Genomic DNA, 14,428 nt, shown 5'->3' on the forward strand with positions numbered 1-14,428 from the left:
GCACCTCACTTCTGGGGGTGAACCAGGGGGCGCGGCCCAGCTGGTGGGTGTTAGGACTTGCCTCCTGGCCGCTGGGCTGCCTTCAGGTTTCTGAGGACGCCCAGCTGATAGTCATTCCCCAATTCCAGGAGGTGTGGGTGCAGAGGCCTTTTATCCAAATGGGTTTCTCAGGAGGGCCTCCCACAGAGGAGGCCTCTGCAGGCACCTACCCAGCATGCCAGGAAGAACAAAGCCACCCCCTAGCAAGTGTTTTTCATGTCATTGTCACAAGCCTGTCAGGCCAGCTCCGTCTTACAAGCCCAAGGTCTCCACACCCTGTGCTCTGTGTCCTTCTGGAGGCTTAGAAAGGGAAACTGAGTCTCAGAGCAGGACAATGACACTCCTTCCGTGAATGCAGGAAAGAATCGGGTTGCAGGAAATAGAGTCAGCGCCCTAGCCGTGTTCTCCCTTTGAGTCATTCCTAAAAATATTACAATCTTTTGGTTCCCCTGACCGTATCCAGTCCAGAGGGACAGGCAGGAAATGTATCATGTCCCCCCCCTCCAAATAGAAGGACAGAGGTGGGGGGCAGGGTTAGGGGCCGGATGTCCCCCCACCCGTCCCCGTCCCTGCCTTCAGCCTCGGGAGGGAAGGTGGAATGCGAGGGTTCTGTGCCCTTGTTCCTCCCCAGCGAGCTGTGGGGCAGGGCTGCTTCGCATCGTCTCCTGTGATCGTGGCAACAAAGGGTGGGGAGGCCTCCAGAGACGGCAGGCACAGCCAACCACATTCTTGTCACGGAAGCAAGGCCCTTTCTGCCGGCCGAGAAGCCCTGAGCAGGCCGAATGCTGGGCACTGGTTGTGAGATCAGACTGTCTCTGGGCCCCAGTTTCCACAAGGAGAAATGGGGACCCATTCATTTCTTTTTTTTTTTTTTTTTATACAGCAGGTTCTTATTAGTTATCTGTGTTATACATATTAGTGTATAGACCATTCATTTCTGTAAGCACTTTTTGAGCATCTATTCTGCGCCGGGCACTGGGTACCGCAGTGAACAGCATAACTGTCACTGACTGAGCGCTCCTTAGGCATGTGGCCTGCTGTCACCGCCTGCTCAGGACAGCCCTGCTCTCTCCATTTCCCAGGTGTGGGGCCCGCAGCAGAGGGAGGCCACAGGTCATCCCGCCGCTGAGTGGTGCGTTCCGACCTGTGCCCTGCTGTCCTGCCCCAAGCAGACAGGGGAGTGGCCAGTCCCTAGGGGGAGTTTGGCCCAACTCAGCACTGGGGGAGGGGACGCGGGGCTAATGTGAGGAGGCCCAGGCGGATGCGTTTTGTCGACTGTATGGGGTTGAGATGAGGAATGGAAAGAATCCAGTTTAATTTGCTTCCTCCCCCAGGAGGCCTGAGAACAGCAGGGCTTGTGCTGCAGGATCAGGGTTTCTCAGTGTCAGCACTTGGACGCTGGGGCTGGGTAATGATCTGCCATGGGGGGCTGCCCTGGGCACTGTAGGATGCTGGGTGGCATCCCTGCCTTCCACCCACTACAGGCCAGTAGCATAGCCCCCTCCCCAAGTGGTGACAACCAAAAACCTCCCCAGACGTTGCCAGGGGACACTCTGGGGGGCATGACTGCTAGTGCCTTGAGAACCGCTGAGAGTATTCCAGTGGGTTCCAGCCCTGGCAGCATGCCAGGATCTCTGAGGGCGGTGCTTAACCAATAAATAAATACAAATGAGTGAAGCAAACACCCAGACTCGGGTTCACCCCAGGAATCCTGACCTAATTGGTCCAGGTAGGGTCCAGGTAGGGCCCAGGTATGGGTGTTTGTTCTGTAAAAACTCCCATGTACGTTAATCAGCTGATACCACGGAGAAGCTCGATTTGAGGGTCAGAGCCCACTTGGAAGGATAGAGACTTCAGACACAGATCAACCTAATGCACATCTGTGCGGTCTGGACGGGTCCTGATTTGAACCAACCAACTAGAAAAATATATTTGTGAGATACTAGAAAACTGAACATAGTCTGGGTATTAGATCATATTAAGAAATTACTGGGACTTCCCTGGTGGTCCAGTGGATAGGACACCACGCTCCCAGGGCAGGGGGCCTGGGTTCGATCCCTGGTCGGGGAGCTAGGTCCCACATGCATGCCGCGACTGGGAGTTCGCACGCCACAACTAAGAAGATCCCGAGCGCTGCAACTGGGACCCGACGCAGCCAAATAAATAAATAAATAAATAAATAAATAAATAAATAAATATTTTTTAAAAAGAAATGACTACTAATGTTAATAGTTGTGACAGTGATATCACTGTGTTTTCTAAAGCCCTTATCTGTTAGTGATCCACGTGGAAAAGTATTTATGAGTGAATTAGTATGAAGATGAGGTTTGCTATAAAAGACATGGAAAATAAAAGGGTGGCAGAGTGAGGGTGGGAGGGGTAGAGGGAGATGAAGACAACGGCAAATGTTGATAATAGTTGAAGTTAAGTGATGGTTAGATGGAGGCTCATTATACTATTCTCTCTACTTTTGTATGTGTTTGAAATTTTCCGAAATAAAGTGGGGGTTTTTTTTTTTGTTCTTTTTTTAAAGAGAGAGAGAGCCCACTTGGACACCATTTTCCTGGCAGCCAGGTGAGGTGCCCAGGAAGTTGGTCTTGTTTTGGGGTGGGGGGGTAGAGGAAGCTGGTGGTGGGGACCCCACGGGCTCTGGAGGAGAGTTCAGCTCAGTGGGCTTACCTTGCACCACGCACCTGGAAGCAGCTGCAGTGACTGAAGAGGAGGGGTCAGCCTTGAACCCACACACCCTGGAGATCAAGCCAGCAGCCCCCACCTGTCTGTGATCAGAATCGCCTGGAGCTTTGGGAAAAGGCAGGTGCTGGAGGCGGGGATTCCTCAGGCGTGGGCCCCGAGGGGTGGTGATTTGGGAAGTCGGGCCCCTAAGGCTTGTCCCGCAAAGCCCTCCCTTCTCAGCCCCTTGGTCTGCAGGGGACGCAGGAGAAGGCTAATGAGAGCAATTCCACCCTCTCCTCCCCTTGGGGACTCAACTCCTGTGCATGATTCTACAAGGATTCCAACGTGCACGGAGCACCTGCCACGTGTCAGCAACGGTTCCAGGCTCTGAGGATACAGGGAGTGAACGGGACAGTCCTTGCCCTCCGTGGATGTCAGAGTCTAAGTGCTAAGGAGGGAAAATAAAACAGAGGAGGCTGTAAAGGGTGGGGGGCTAAAACTTTAGACGAGGTGGATGAGAACTCGGAGAAGGTGGCCTTTGAGAAGCCGCCGAAGGGAGCCGGGCCCCGCGTGAGTATCAGGAGGAAACGCTTGCTGTGAGGTCCTGGGTTCAGGGCATGGCCCATGGAGGGCAGAAAAGGACCAGATTTGTAGGACGGCTCTTCCTCCTGAGATGTCCCTCCCCCCTGCCCTTGTCCAGTTAGCTCCCCCCGACTTTCACGGATCTGGGCAAGCGTCCCTTTGCCTGGCAGACCGCAGGCTGCCGTGGGTTCATCAATGCGATGACTGAAGGTCTGGGTCTCACTGGCAGGGAAACCCCTGGAGGACAGGGACCAGGTCCGCAGTACTGGCCTCCCAGCCTCGGCCTGGGGCGCAGGGCCGAGCACAGGGCAGGCGCTCCGGACACACGTGTGGAACGCATCGGGGGTTTGAACAAACCAACAAAGAACTGCAAGTCCTCGGAAGCTTTCCGGGGACTGGGGGACCAGACACATTGCAAGGAGAGCAGCAGGTGCGAGAGCCCATTCCCAAAGGGAGCCATCTGCTTGAATGCGAAGCCAGGGGAGCTGCCCCGGGGCGGCTACTGGGGAGGGAGCGACTGTAAGGTTGCCCAGCCCAGAACAGGGAGGGCGTGGTTCTGTCTGCACAGCCCTGCCCGCCTGTGCCCCTTCTAGTTGCCAGCAAGGGGCAGCGCGGGTGAGGACAGTGGTGGAGGCGAGGCGGCACTGGAGCCACACCAGGGAGGGCACCAGAGGGAGCCGAGGGGAGGGGCAGGGCTGAGACGACAGCGCTCGCCCCGGACATTTTCTGAGCCTGGAAGGACATCAGGGCAGGCCCAAGGCTCAGCAGGGGCCGTCGCTGGCTAAAGACCATCCCAGCCCAGGACGCCTGTGAATAGGGGCGCTTGGGAGCCCCCAGCCGTGGCAGCAGGGTGGGAGAGTGGGTGCCCTGAAGACTGGACGGCCAGCAGACCCTGCATGGGTCTGAGAAGCTGGGCCTTCCTGGTCCCCACGGCATGACCTCCCCACGCCCAGAGAGCGCTACCCAGTCACACGAGGCATTGGAGGATTTCGGGCCCATAGGGGCTCCACAAGCTGTCGAGGAGGGTGGGGAGCAGGGCTGGTGGGGGGGGGAGGGGGGAGATCGGTCCATTCACAACCCCCCAGGCCTCACCTGCAGCTAATTCCCTATTTGAGGCATGTCTGTGAAATTCAGTTTCGTATTCAACAATCATTTGTTGATCATAGTGGTAGGTTAAAGACGGCTGCAGGCTGCAAATTCTTCCTCCCTCCCCCACTGAAAGGCGACATTCATTTCCCTTCCTTGACCCTATGGCCCTGAGACTGGGAGGCCAACAGAATGCAAGAGAAGCAATGATGTGCCTTTTCTGGGACTAAGCCCTACGGAGCCCCAGGGGCTTCTGCTTCCTCCATCTGGGAAGATTTGCTCTCGGGAAAGCTCCCTCTCAGAACCCCACCGTCATGCTGAGACGCCCAAGCCACAGGGAGAGCCCGGGTGTAGACTGCCTGGCAGAGCTCCGGCTGAGCTCCCAGCTGATGCCCAGTCCCCTGCACCCGCCATGTGTGTGAGCCAGGCTGGACATCCAGCCCAGGCAAGTCCCCACCAGGTGACAGCAGCCCCAGCCGGTGCCATGAGAGGCCCAAGAACCACCTGGCTGAGCCCAGGCAACCCGCAGAGTTGGGAGAAAATATACAGTGGTGGCTGTTTTAAGTTACTGCTGTCTTACGTTTGGGGATGTTTGTTACAGAGTAAGAGGTCGCTGAGCCAGGCTCCTACTAAGTGTCAAGCAGAGACGTGATCTAACTGCAGCTTTAATTTGCTGCAATTAGATTTATGAACTGTTCCAATGTCCAAAAAAGCAGAGAGCATGAGAAAATATACACCTATAACTTGCTACCTTTGGTTGAGGTTTTATCCCCCTAAGAATTCATTGTTGCAGGTATTTGAAGATCTGCGGTCACTCCCCCATCCCATTCTCTCCCCTCCCTCCCCTCTGACATTGGGGTTAGCCTTCCCCGCTGTGCTGTTACTGTCCTGCTGTCCACCTGTGCACCCACAGACAGGCTGCAGTCTTGGCTAATCTCCACAGCCATCTTGCCAGGCAGTAGGCACTGCTATCCCATTGTACAGATGAGGAAACTGCGGCTCAGAGAGGTGAAACGGCCTGGACTGAGGACGTCTGGCTGCAAAGGGGCAGGGCCGGCCTCTCTCACCAGGACCCACCAGTATGGAGTGGGTGGCAGGTAGTTCCTTTCTTTCTGGGGAAACCCTTGTGTGCATGTGTGTGCCCGCACTTGTACTGCGGGATTTTGGAATGCAGTGATATGATGCCTGGAATTTATTCAGAGGATGGGAGAACAGACGAGAATGGCCCTGGAAAGGCCAGTGTTGGATCCGGGTGATGGGTACGTGGGGATTGGTTGTGCTGTCTCCTCTCCACATGCAAGTTTGAAAATTCCCGAAGTTAGAAAAGCAATGCAGGCCCTGGGGAGACAGGTCCCAGGTGAAGGGTACGCGGGCCATGTGGGCCGGGACACCCCAGTCTGCAGGCCTGTCTGCCCGAGAGGATCACCGGAGAGCCACAGACTCGCATTGTAGCTCCAGAGGCCAGGCTGTCAGAAGGGGCCCAGGGCTTAACCCCACCCCGGAAGAGGCTGAGACGCCCCCTTCCACACCCCAGGCTGGGTCTGGCCCCTCCTCAGTGCTCCCAACTCCGCCTGGGGCCCTCCAATCTCACTTCGTCTCCCCCCAGAGCACAGGCTTGGCTTGGAGCAGTGGTGATGAGTCCCTCGTCTCTGCGTCCCCTGCTGGCCGGTGCCTGGCCCGTGCTGGTTTAGTGTCCCCGGGGGACAGCTTCTGCCTGGGCTTGCTGGGTCCGGGGAGGGAGCCTCCCTTTGCCTCCGGGGGGTCAGCCGTCGGGAGGCGAGGCAGCAGGTCTGGAACCCTCATTTGGGGTGACACCTCTGTGACCCCTCGCAGTCTGTGGAGCCTCAAGCAAGTCACTCAGCTTTTTGAGCCTCTGGTTTTCACCCTAAAGTGGGGTGAGGAGCACCAGCTCCGAGGGCTGCAGTAAGGATCCAAAGTGAGAGTGAATGTAAATTCCCCAAAGGAACCACAATCCATAGCTAAGGTTTGTTTTGAGCTAACCGGGCCCCAGGCACTGTTTTAAGTACAACTTTGCACAGCTTTCTGAGGTGGGTACTATCATTGTCCCCCTTTTGCACATGAGGTGACGGATGCCCAGAGAGGTGCTGTCACTTGCCCCGGGTCTTGGGCTAGTGAGGACAGAGCCTGGTTCCTGCGCTATGCCTGGCGCCAAAGCAGCGTCCACCAATAGAGGGGAAGTCACACATATCGATGGTCACCTCATCAAAATTAAAAACTTCAAAAGACACCGTTAAGGAAATGAAAAGCCAAGCTGCAGACGGGGAGAACACGCTGGCAAATCATATACTGATCAGGGACTAGATACATAAAGGACTCTCAGAACTCAACAGCGAGAAGGCAAATAACCCAATTAACAACTGACATTTAAATTAAAAAAAATTTTTTAAAGATTAGAATAGATATTTCACCAAAGAAGACCTACAAATGGCCAAGAAGCACGTGAAAAGAAGCACAACGTCATTAGTCTTAAGGGTTTTGCAAGTCAAAACCACAAATGAGATACCACTTCACATGCACTCGGATGACTTTAATCAAAAAAATAGAAGGAAAATAACAAATGTGGGTGAGAATGTGGAGAAACTCTTAAGTTACTGCTGCGAGTGTAAAGTGATGCAGCCACTTTGGAGTCCAGCTTGGCAGATTCTTAGAAAGTTAAACATTTAGTTACCAATCTATCAATTCCACTTCTAGGCATCTACCCAAGAGAAATGAAAACACATGTCCACACAAAGACTTCTACACAGATGTTCACAGCAGCACTATTCACGAGAACCAAAAGGTGGAAACAATCCAGCGGTCCGTCCACTAATGTATGGATAAGTAAACTGTGGTCCACCCACACCACGGAATATTACTCAGCCATAAGACGGCAGGAAGCACCGGTATTTCCCGACACGGATGCACCTCAAAGCCGTGATGCTCGGTTCAGGAAGCCAGACACAAAAAGCCACACAGAGGACGATTCCATGTATATGAAGTGTCCAGACAGGCAAAACGTATGGAGACAGAAAGAACACTGGTGGTTGCCAAGGGCTGGGGCTGGGGATGAGGAGCGACTGCAGTGGCAGAGGGATCTGTAAATTTACTAAAGATTATTGGGTCGTGCACGCAAAGCAGGTGAATTTTACGGTATGTGAGTTACACCTCATGAAGGCTGTAATACGACAACAACAATGACAGCCCCAGCTGCCACGTTAACACCTCCCGGGCGGGCACGGCCCGCAGGGACTGGGCCCTGGAATGACCAGGGGACCCCGCCTGCTGCCGGGCAGAGGTCTCTCGGGCTCAGGGGCTTTTGCAAAGAGCGAGGTGGACGAGCTTCACCACCAGCCTGAGGGCTGGCTCTGCAGCAGAGAGAAGGGGGAGCCCGGGACCCTCGTGGAGGGGCCGCAGCACCTGCAGAGAGGAGCGGGAGGGCAAAGGGTGGGCCCTAAAAACGAAGGGTGGGGGGGTGTGGAAAGAGGAGGGGAGACAAAAAGCAGGAGCGACCCGAGCAGGAGAATGGAAGGAGGTGCAGGAGGAAGAGGAGGGGGGCGCCGCCCGGCACCTTGGAGAGCACCGTGACACCGACACCGCAGGCGGGCTGGGCAGCCCACGGCCCCGAGTGAGGGGCTCACGTCGGCAGAGGGGCCGAGCCTCGTGTTTCCTAGCTCACACTTGTGACGGAGAAAAAGAACGAGCAGCCGTTCCTTCTTCAGTTCCTTAGGTACGGAGCATCTCACAGGTACTCGCGCTCTGTCGGGTGCCGGCAGCTTGGGAAACAGAAGAGCAGCATGGGGGCGGGGTGGGGAGCCCGGACATGTGCGGAGACAAGCATGATGGGGGGTCACGGGGGCAAAGTTCAGGGGCACAGGGCCAGATGGCAGGGTTCAGGGGCAAGGCCAAAAGGCGTCCCTGAGGCAAGGTGATAGGATGGGAGTGACAGCAGGGCAGCCCTGCCTTGAAGTCCCTCGGGAGGCCGGGCAGAGGAGCCCAGAGGGTGAGGGCGGCGTGAGCCGCGGCTGGAGGTCAGAGGCCGCCAGATCCGCGGGCTCGGGGGTCATAGAGTTTGGTAGCAGCTGGTCATCGAGACGGTTTCGGCAGGTGGTGGGAGGATCAGAGGGGCTGCAAAGCTGCCGCAGGGAGGGGGCGGGTGGGCTGGAGGGCCGGGGGCCGCGCCAGGCCCTGTGGGTTCTCTGTGACCCAGGAAATTGTTCCAGAGTGGGGAAAAAACCCCCCAAAAACAATAAACAAAAACAAGATTGCAGCCGCAAGAAAGCGCTTCATGTCCTGATGTGGAAAGATCTCCAGGTGAAAAAAAGCAAGTTTCAGAAAGGTGTACAAACGTTCAGTCCTCTCGCTGAAAAGGGAGGAGAACACAAGGCCCTGCGTTTGTTTGTTCGTGTTTGCTGGGGTGACTCTGGAGGGTTCTGCAGAATCCAGCACCCTCGGCTGCCTGCAGTGGGAGGGAGTGGGGCCCTGGGCAGAGGCCCGGGGGACTTTTCGTTCCCTTCCCTTTAGCTCCTTTTGAAACTTGAATCAGGAGAATGGATTACTCAGTCCAAAAGTTAAAAAAAAAAAAAAAAAAATCCATGGGTTTTAAAGTATAGAGAAACCTGCAAAATAGAAGCTAATAAAAGTTTACTTAAGACACTGCAACTGTTCTTCTGAGTTAAATTTGGTCTTCACAAAGTTTCAGTTCTTTGAAGACAAATTGAGGTTCCGCTTCACGAGCATTCCTGTGTGCTTGACTGTGCTTGTTAAATTTAATAAGTTACTTATAGCCACATAATTTCAAATGCCAAACTAAAAGAATTATTTTAAAAATGTTCCAGAACCAAAGGTGTTTAATGGTGGGTGTGGGTGGGATTTCTCATCAGTCTTCCAGCCTCTGGGCTGGGACCTCCCACGGCAGATGTGGAACCCCAGCCTGGGCTGGGGTTGAGCTCGTGGGTGTGGAGAGATACAGAGGGGTTCCTGAGAAGTGGGGGAGGAGTAGGCATGGATCTGTGACGAGGGGGACGTGGTGGGGACGGGAGGAATGGAGGAATTAACTCTGATTTTGCCAGATTCAGGGAAACAGCCAATCTTGGAACCATCTTGAAGATAAAAAGATCGGTACTTTGTGATCTGTAGGGAATTTCTTGCTTTTGATAGACATTCTTGTTCATAAACCAATATGTTCTTATAAGGACAGTAAGCGCCGATTATTTGAGGGCACGTCCGGGGACCTCCTTATCCACACCCCAAAGCCCTGTGCCAAAGTCCACCCAGGGGTCAGAGGCAAGACCTGCGCCAAAGCTTTGCCCTTCTTTTACATGGGCTTGAGTAAGCTTGGCTTTCCCAGCTCAGCTCAGTAGAAGCATTTCAAAGGGGATGTAGATGGGCCATGGGGAAAATGGGTCAGGGACGATGAGGGAGGTGGGTGTCCCGACAGAGCTAGAGCACGCACTGGTGAAGCGCCTGGTACCAGGAAGGAGAATGAAGACCCAGGAAGTGTGGCCGATGGGGACGGTGTGGAGGGATAATCCTCCCTGCTCGACAGAGCCTGAGGGCATTGCCGGTCACCCGTCCAGCCTCGTACCTAATGGTCACCATTTGTCGCAGAGAAAAGAATAAACACCATCGTTAAATATTTCCCACCTACAACCATTAAAATATGTTGAAGCATTGTGCCTGAGGGGTCAGATTCGGCTACCTGAAACCTTAGCTTAAGTCAACTAGACTTCTTCCCAAAGATTCCAAACGGGTAAGGTTTCTGCACATCTTTGGAAAGAGCGGGGGATTCCCGGGCAGTTCAGACCGGGCTCCGCATCTGCCAGGGGTAACTCCGTGCAACGCTGCGGGCTGGAGCCTGACAGCACCTTCTTCAAGTCCTGCCCGGCTCGGCTGCCCAGACAGGCAGCTTCAAAGTTAACCTTTCTCAAGGCATCAAAGCGGGTGCCCTGGTGTGCAGGGCCCGGGCCCCGTGCCCAGGGGCCGAGTGCAGCTCTGCTTTCTTCCGGGAGGCCTTGGGCAGCCAGCGTGCTAGCGTGCAACCCTCAGTGTGGTCTCGGCCTCCCGGGGGGTTTGGATGAATGTACCCGGGACGGTGCCAGCAGGGTGGGGACGTCACACACAGTGGCTGGGAGGGGGCTGACCCCAAAGGGGCCTGAGCTCTTCTGCAGGACATTGTTTCCCTGGTCAGCGTGGGGCTTTCCGGGAGGCGCTGCTCAGGGGGAGGTCAGCCTGGCAGACACCCAGTGTTCCCTGCACAGGCAGCTGGCTCTCGCGGCCTCTCCCTCACTCCCCTGGGGCAGGAAGAGAAGGGAGGAAGGGAAGGGTGTCAGGGACCAGCTGCTCTGCACAGTCTGAGAACATCAGGGATGGGCCAGAGGGGGCTCAGATACACCGCAGTTCTGTTCTCAAAGCGTCGGGTCACACACTCATTCATTCGTCAAACCTTCCCCAGGCACCTGCCACAGGGTGCCAGCCTGGTAAAGTCTAGGGCTATTTCTATCCAACAGAAATCTATTTCGAGCCACAGGTGCCATTTATCATTTATGATTTCCTAGTAGCTTTGTTAAAACAACTAAAAAAGAAACAAGTGATTTTCATTTTAGTAGCATATTCCATTTACCCTGATTTATCCAAAAATTATCACTTCAACATGTCATCAATATAAAAATTATTAACAAGATAGTTTACATTCTTTCTTTTCGTGCTAACGCTTCCAAAGCCGGTATGTGTTCTACACTCAGAGCACATCTTGATTTGGCCCAGCTGCATTTCAAGTCCTCAGGAGCCACACATGGCTGCCGGCTGCCATATCAGGCAGCAGGGATCTAGAGGTGCAAAAACCAATAACACCCAAACCTTCTGCTGAACGGGATCACTGCTCATTGGGGCGGACAGGGGGTGCAGACATGTAAATAACCGATTATGCGAATCAGAGCTTGCTAAGTGCTACAGGATGCAGGAGCAGGGGTGCTCTGTCTAGAGTATCCTCCGTGGGCCCCTGGTCCCTGCTTTGCCATTTGATAACCGTGCACAGTGCCTGGCCAGCTCCGGCCGCTGGTAAGCATTTAAGGAATTAACTACGAGGAGGTGCCACTCCACACCCACTGAAATGAAAACTTAAAAGTGCTGGTCCCGGCCAGAGAGCTGCTCAGGGAGTGGAAGTGGGGTGACTGGAGGGCAACTGGGCACCATCTGGGGAAGCTAACCTCTGCCAGCCAGCCTCCCCACGGAGGGGTCTGTGTCCTGGGAAGCCTACACATGAGCGCCAGGAGGGGGCATGGGTTGGGGGTTCACTGCAGCATCGCGTATAAAAGAGCGAACTTGGAAAGGCTCTAACTGTTGGTCAGAAGAATGAATAGACAATCTGTGGCGTATTATCATGACCTGTTCATCCGATGGAAGACCACACAGCAGCCAATGTGAACGAGCTAGGTCTGCGTGCATCCACATGGAAATACTCAAAAGCATACTGAGTGGGAGACAGCAAAATTGTATGGTATGAAGTCGACTGGAGCATTTTGAAAAAGACAAAGCAGTCTATAACTGTACATAAGAACACTGTAGGACTATCTGAGGGGGTGCCCACCAGCTTCAGGTGAGCGATCGGTTCCGGAGAGAGAAAGGTGGAATAAGAGAGAAGGACAAAGGGACTCTTATCTCAACATCTGATCTGTTAAAAAATTCCGCAAATACAGCAAAATGCTAATATATGTTAAGTACCTAAGTGTGTGTTAAAGTATTCTCTGTACTTTTCTATGAGTGAAATATTTCATAATAAAAAATTAAAACTCCTCTGAATGTAAAAAAAAAAAATGAATGAATGAGTGGCCTTGTGAAAGTCACCTGTCTTCTCTGTGCTTCATTTCCCACACCTAAAAGATGGGATAATAGTATCTGTGTCATTGAGTTGACATGGGGCAAAAACGTGGCCACTTTTTCATGACCAGCATCTGGTAATAGAAGCTCTTAATCAGTAACAGTCCTGAGTGTTTACTGAGTGCTTGCCAAGTGCCAGACACAAATGAACTGACTTAATGACATCAGGTACAAAAGGCAGGCATCCTTGGGACTTCCTGGAGGTCCAGTGGTTAGGACTCTTCCACTGTGGGGGGCACAGGTTCAATCCCTGGTTGGGGAATTGGGATCCCACATGCTGTGTGGCGCAGCCAAAAAAAAAAAAAAGCAGGCATCCTTATCCCCATTTTACAGATGAGAATACCGAGGCAGAGTTAGTTAAGTTGCCCAGCGTTACCAGCTAGTAAGTGGTGCAACTGGGATTTGAACTCAGCCAGCCAGGTTCAGAACTGGCATTTTGACCCCTTCTGTAGACTGCCTCTAATCAGTGCTGATTCTCTTTCCTTTTCCAGAGATTGAAAATTATTTTTCAAGTCTGCAGGTGCCAAATCACCCACAGGGCACAGGGCCCACGCTAATCCCTGGAGAGGCAGGGGTGCCCACTCTGGCCGCAGACGGCTCACAGCCCTCTCCCCGGCACGGACGAGCCCCTCTGGAAGACCATAGTGCCCCCCACCGACTTTAGGGGACCCCCAAGCACACCAAGTTCCATCTGCTTATTAAATGCTGCTGAGGACTTGGCCACCAGCGGGCCCATTTTTACATCTCCCAGCTACAAAAATATTCAACAGGGTGGGGTGCACGCAGAAGGGGAAGTTCCAAGTCCAAATCCACCTTCAAGTTACCCTGGGGCCCCAGAGAGCAGCTCCCCTCCATGGAAGCCCCCCAACGACCTGGGCTGGGGAGTGAGGGGGTCACAGCCTCCGTGCAGTCCGAAAACGGCAGCGAGCTCTCCTCCACAAACAAAAGATTTGTGCCGCAGACAAACATCCCCTCCCCTGGGCACTGCCGGCCAACAGCGAGAAGCAAGCAGACCTGCTTGTCCCGTGTCACTTAATTTCAATGCCTCACTGAACCGAAACTGGAACGGCTCACTTTGGTTTGGTGATGGGGTGGGGAGTGCGAAGCAGTAGCATTGCCACGTCTTTCTCTCGTATAAACTTCTGAAGTCTTTACGTTAAAAACACCCAGGAGTGCATTCTGCCATAAGAAAATAAAGGCACGGTTTTTACAATTCAGGAGCGGACAGGAAAGTAACTGGCACACTGCTGGGCACCTGGCGGGAGGGAGCTCCACAGCGAGGACAGAGAGAGGGGGCCGCCCAAGCCTTCTGGGGGTCCGGAGGTGCAGCGGGAAGGGGGGGTGGGCTGCTGTCCCTGTGAGGCTCCCTGTGCCCCAGCTCTTACCTCTAGGAGGAGAGGTCGGTGGCCATCTCGCGCCTCAGGCTGGGCACGGTCGCTCGCTCTTCCTGGGTGGCCATCCGGGCTGTGGCAGCTCCCTGTCCCCTGCTGGCTGACCTACCCGACTCTGCGCATATGGACTAAATGCCTGGCCTTCGCAGAGAAGGGAAATTATCTTTAAGCTCAGGCCTTCCAATGGCCCCCGTGGCTTTCGGAAGCTTACTCTGTGCCATTAATCCCTGGCTCACATCCCTGGTTTCTGGCCTCGAGCATAGGGGGATGAGCCAGCCGGAGCCCCGCCGAAGACAGAAACCCACGTGGCGGAGGATCGGAACCACGGCAGGGGAGGAAGAGACAGAGCAAGGATGGGACCATTTCTGGAAGGCTCCCCTAGGAAGGCAGCTGTGGGAGTCTTGTGGGGTCCTAGGGGGTGACACGAGGGTCAGTGGGGGAATGTCAGGAAGTGGTTCATAAAGCAGAAGGGGAAAGGTCTGGCATGCGGGACTGGGGTGAGCTCCCCAAGTTTGGGTGTGTCGGGCACGCCGGTCACCGCGCTGGCTTTACTGGGATGGTTGACCTGATGACCTGAGAGCCTGGGAGGGAGGGTGTTCAGGCTCCATTGTCAGCGTGCACCCCTTGTGAGCAGGCCTCCTGTGGCCTCGGCTCTCCAAGCAGGCGGGACCTCAGGGAGGAGGAGAGCAGAACTCAGCGCCCTGCCGTCGCCCCCAGCAGGTGGGGGGCACCCCTAACAGTGGTGGTGGGAGAGGCTCTTGTGCTCCAATGACGCCCACGTG

This window comes from Balaenoptera musculus, chromosome 19, assembly GCF_009873245.2.
Source record: "Balaenoptera musculus isolate JJ_BM4_2016_0621 chromosome 19, mBalMus1.pri.v3, whole genome shotgun sequence".
Lineage (NCBI taxonomy): Eukaryota > Metazoa > Chordata > Mammalia > Artiodactyla > Balaenopteridae > Balaenoptera > Balaenoptera musculus.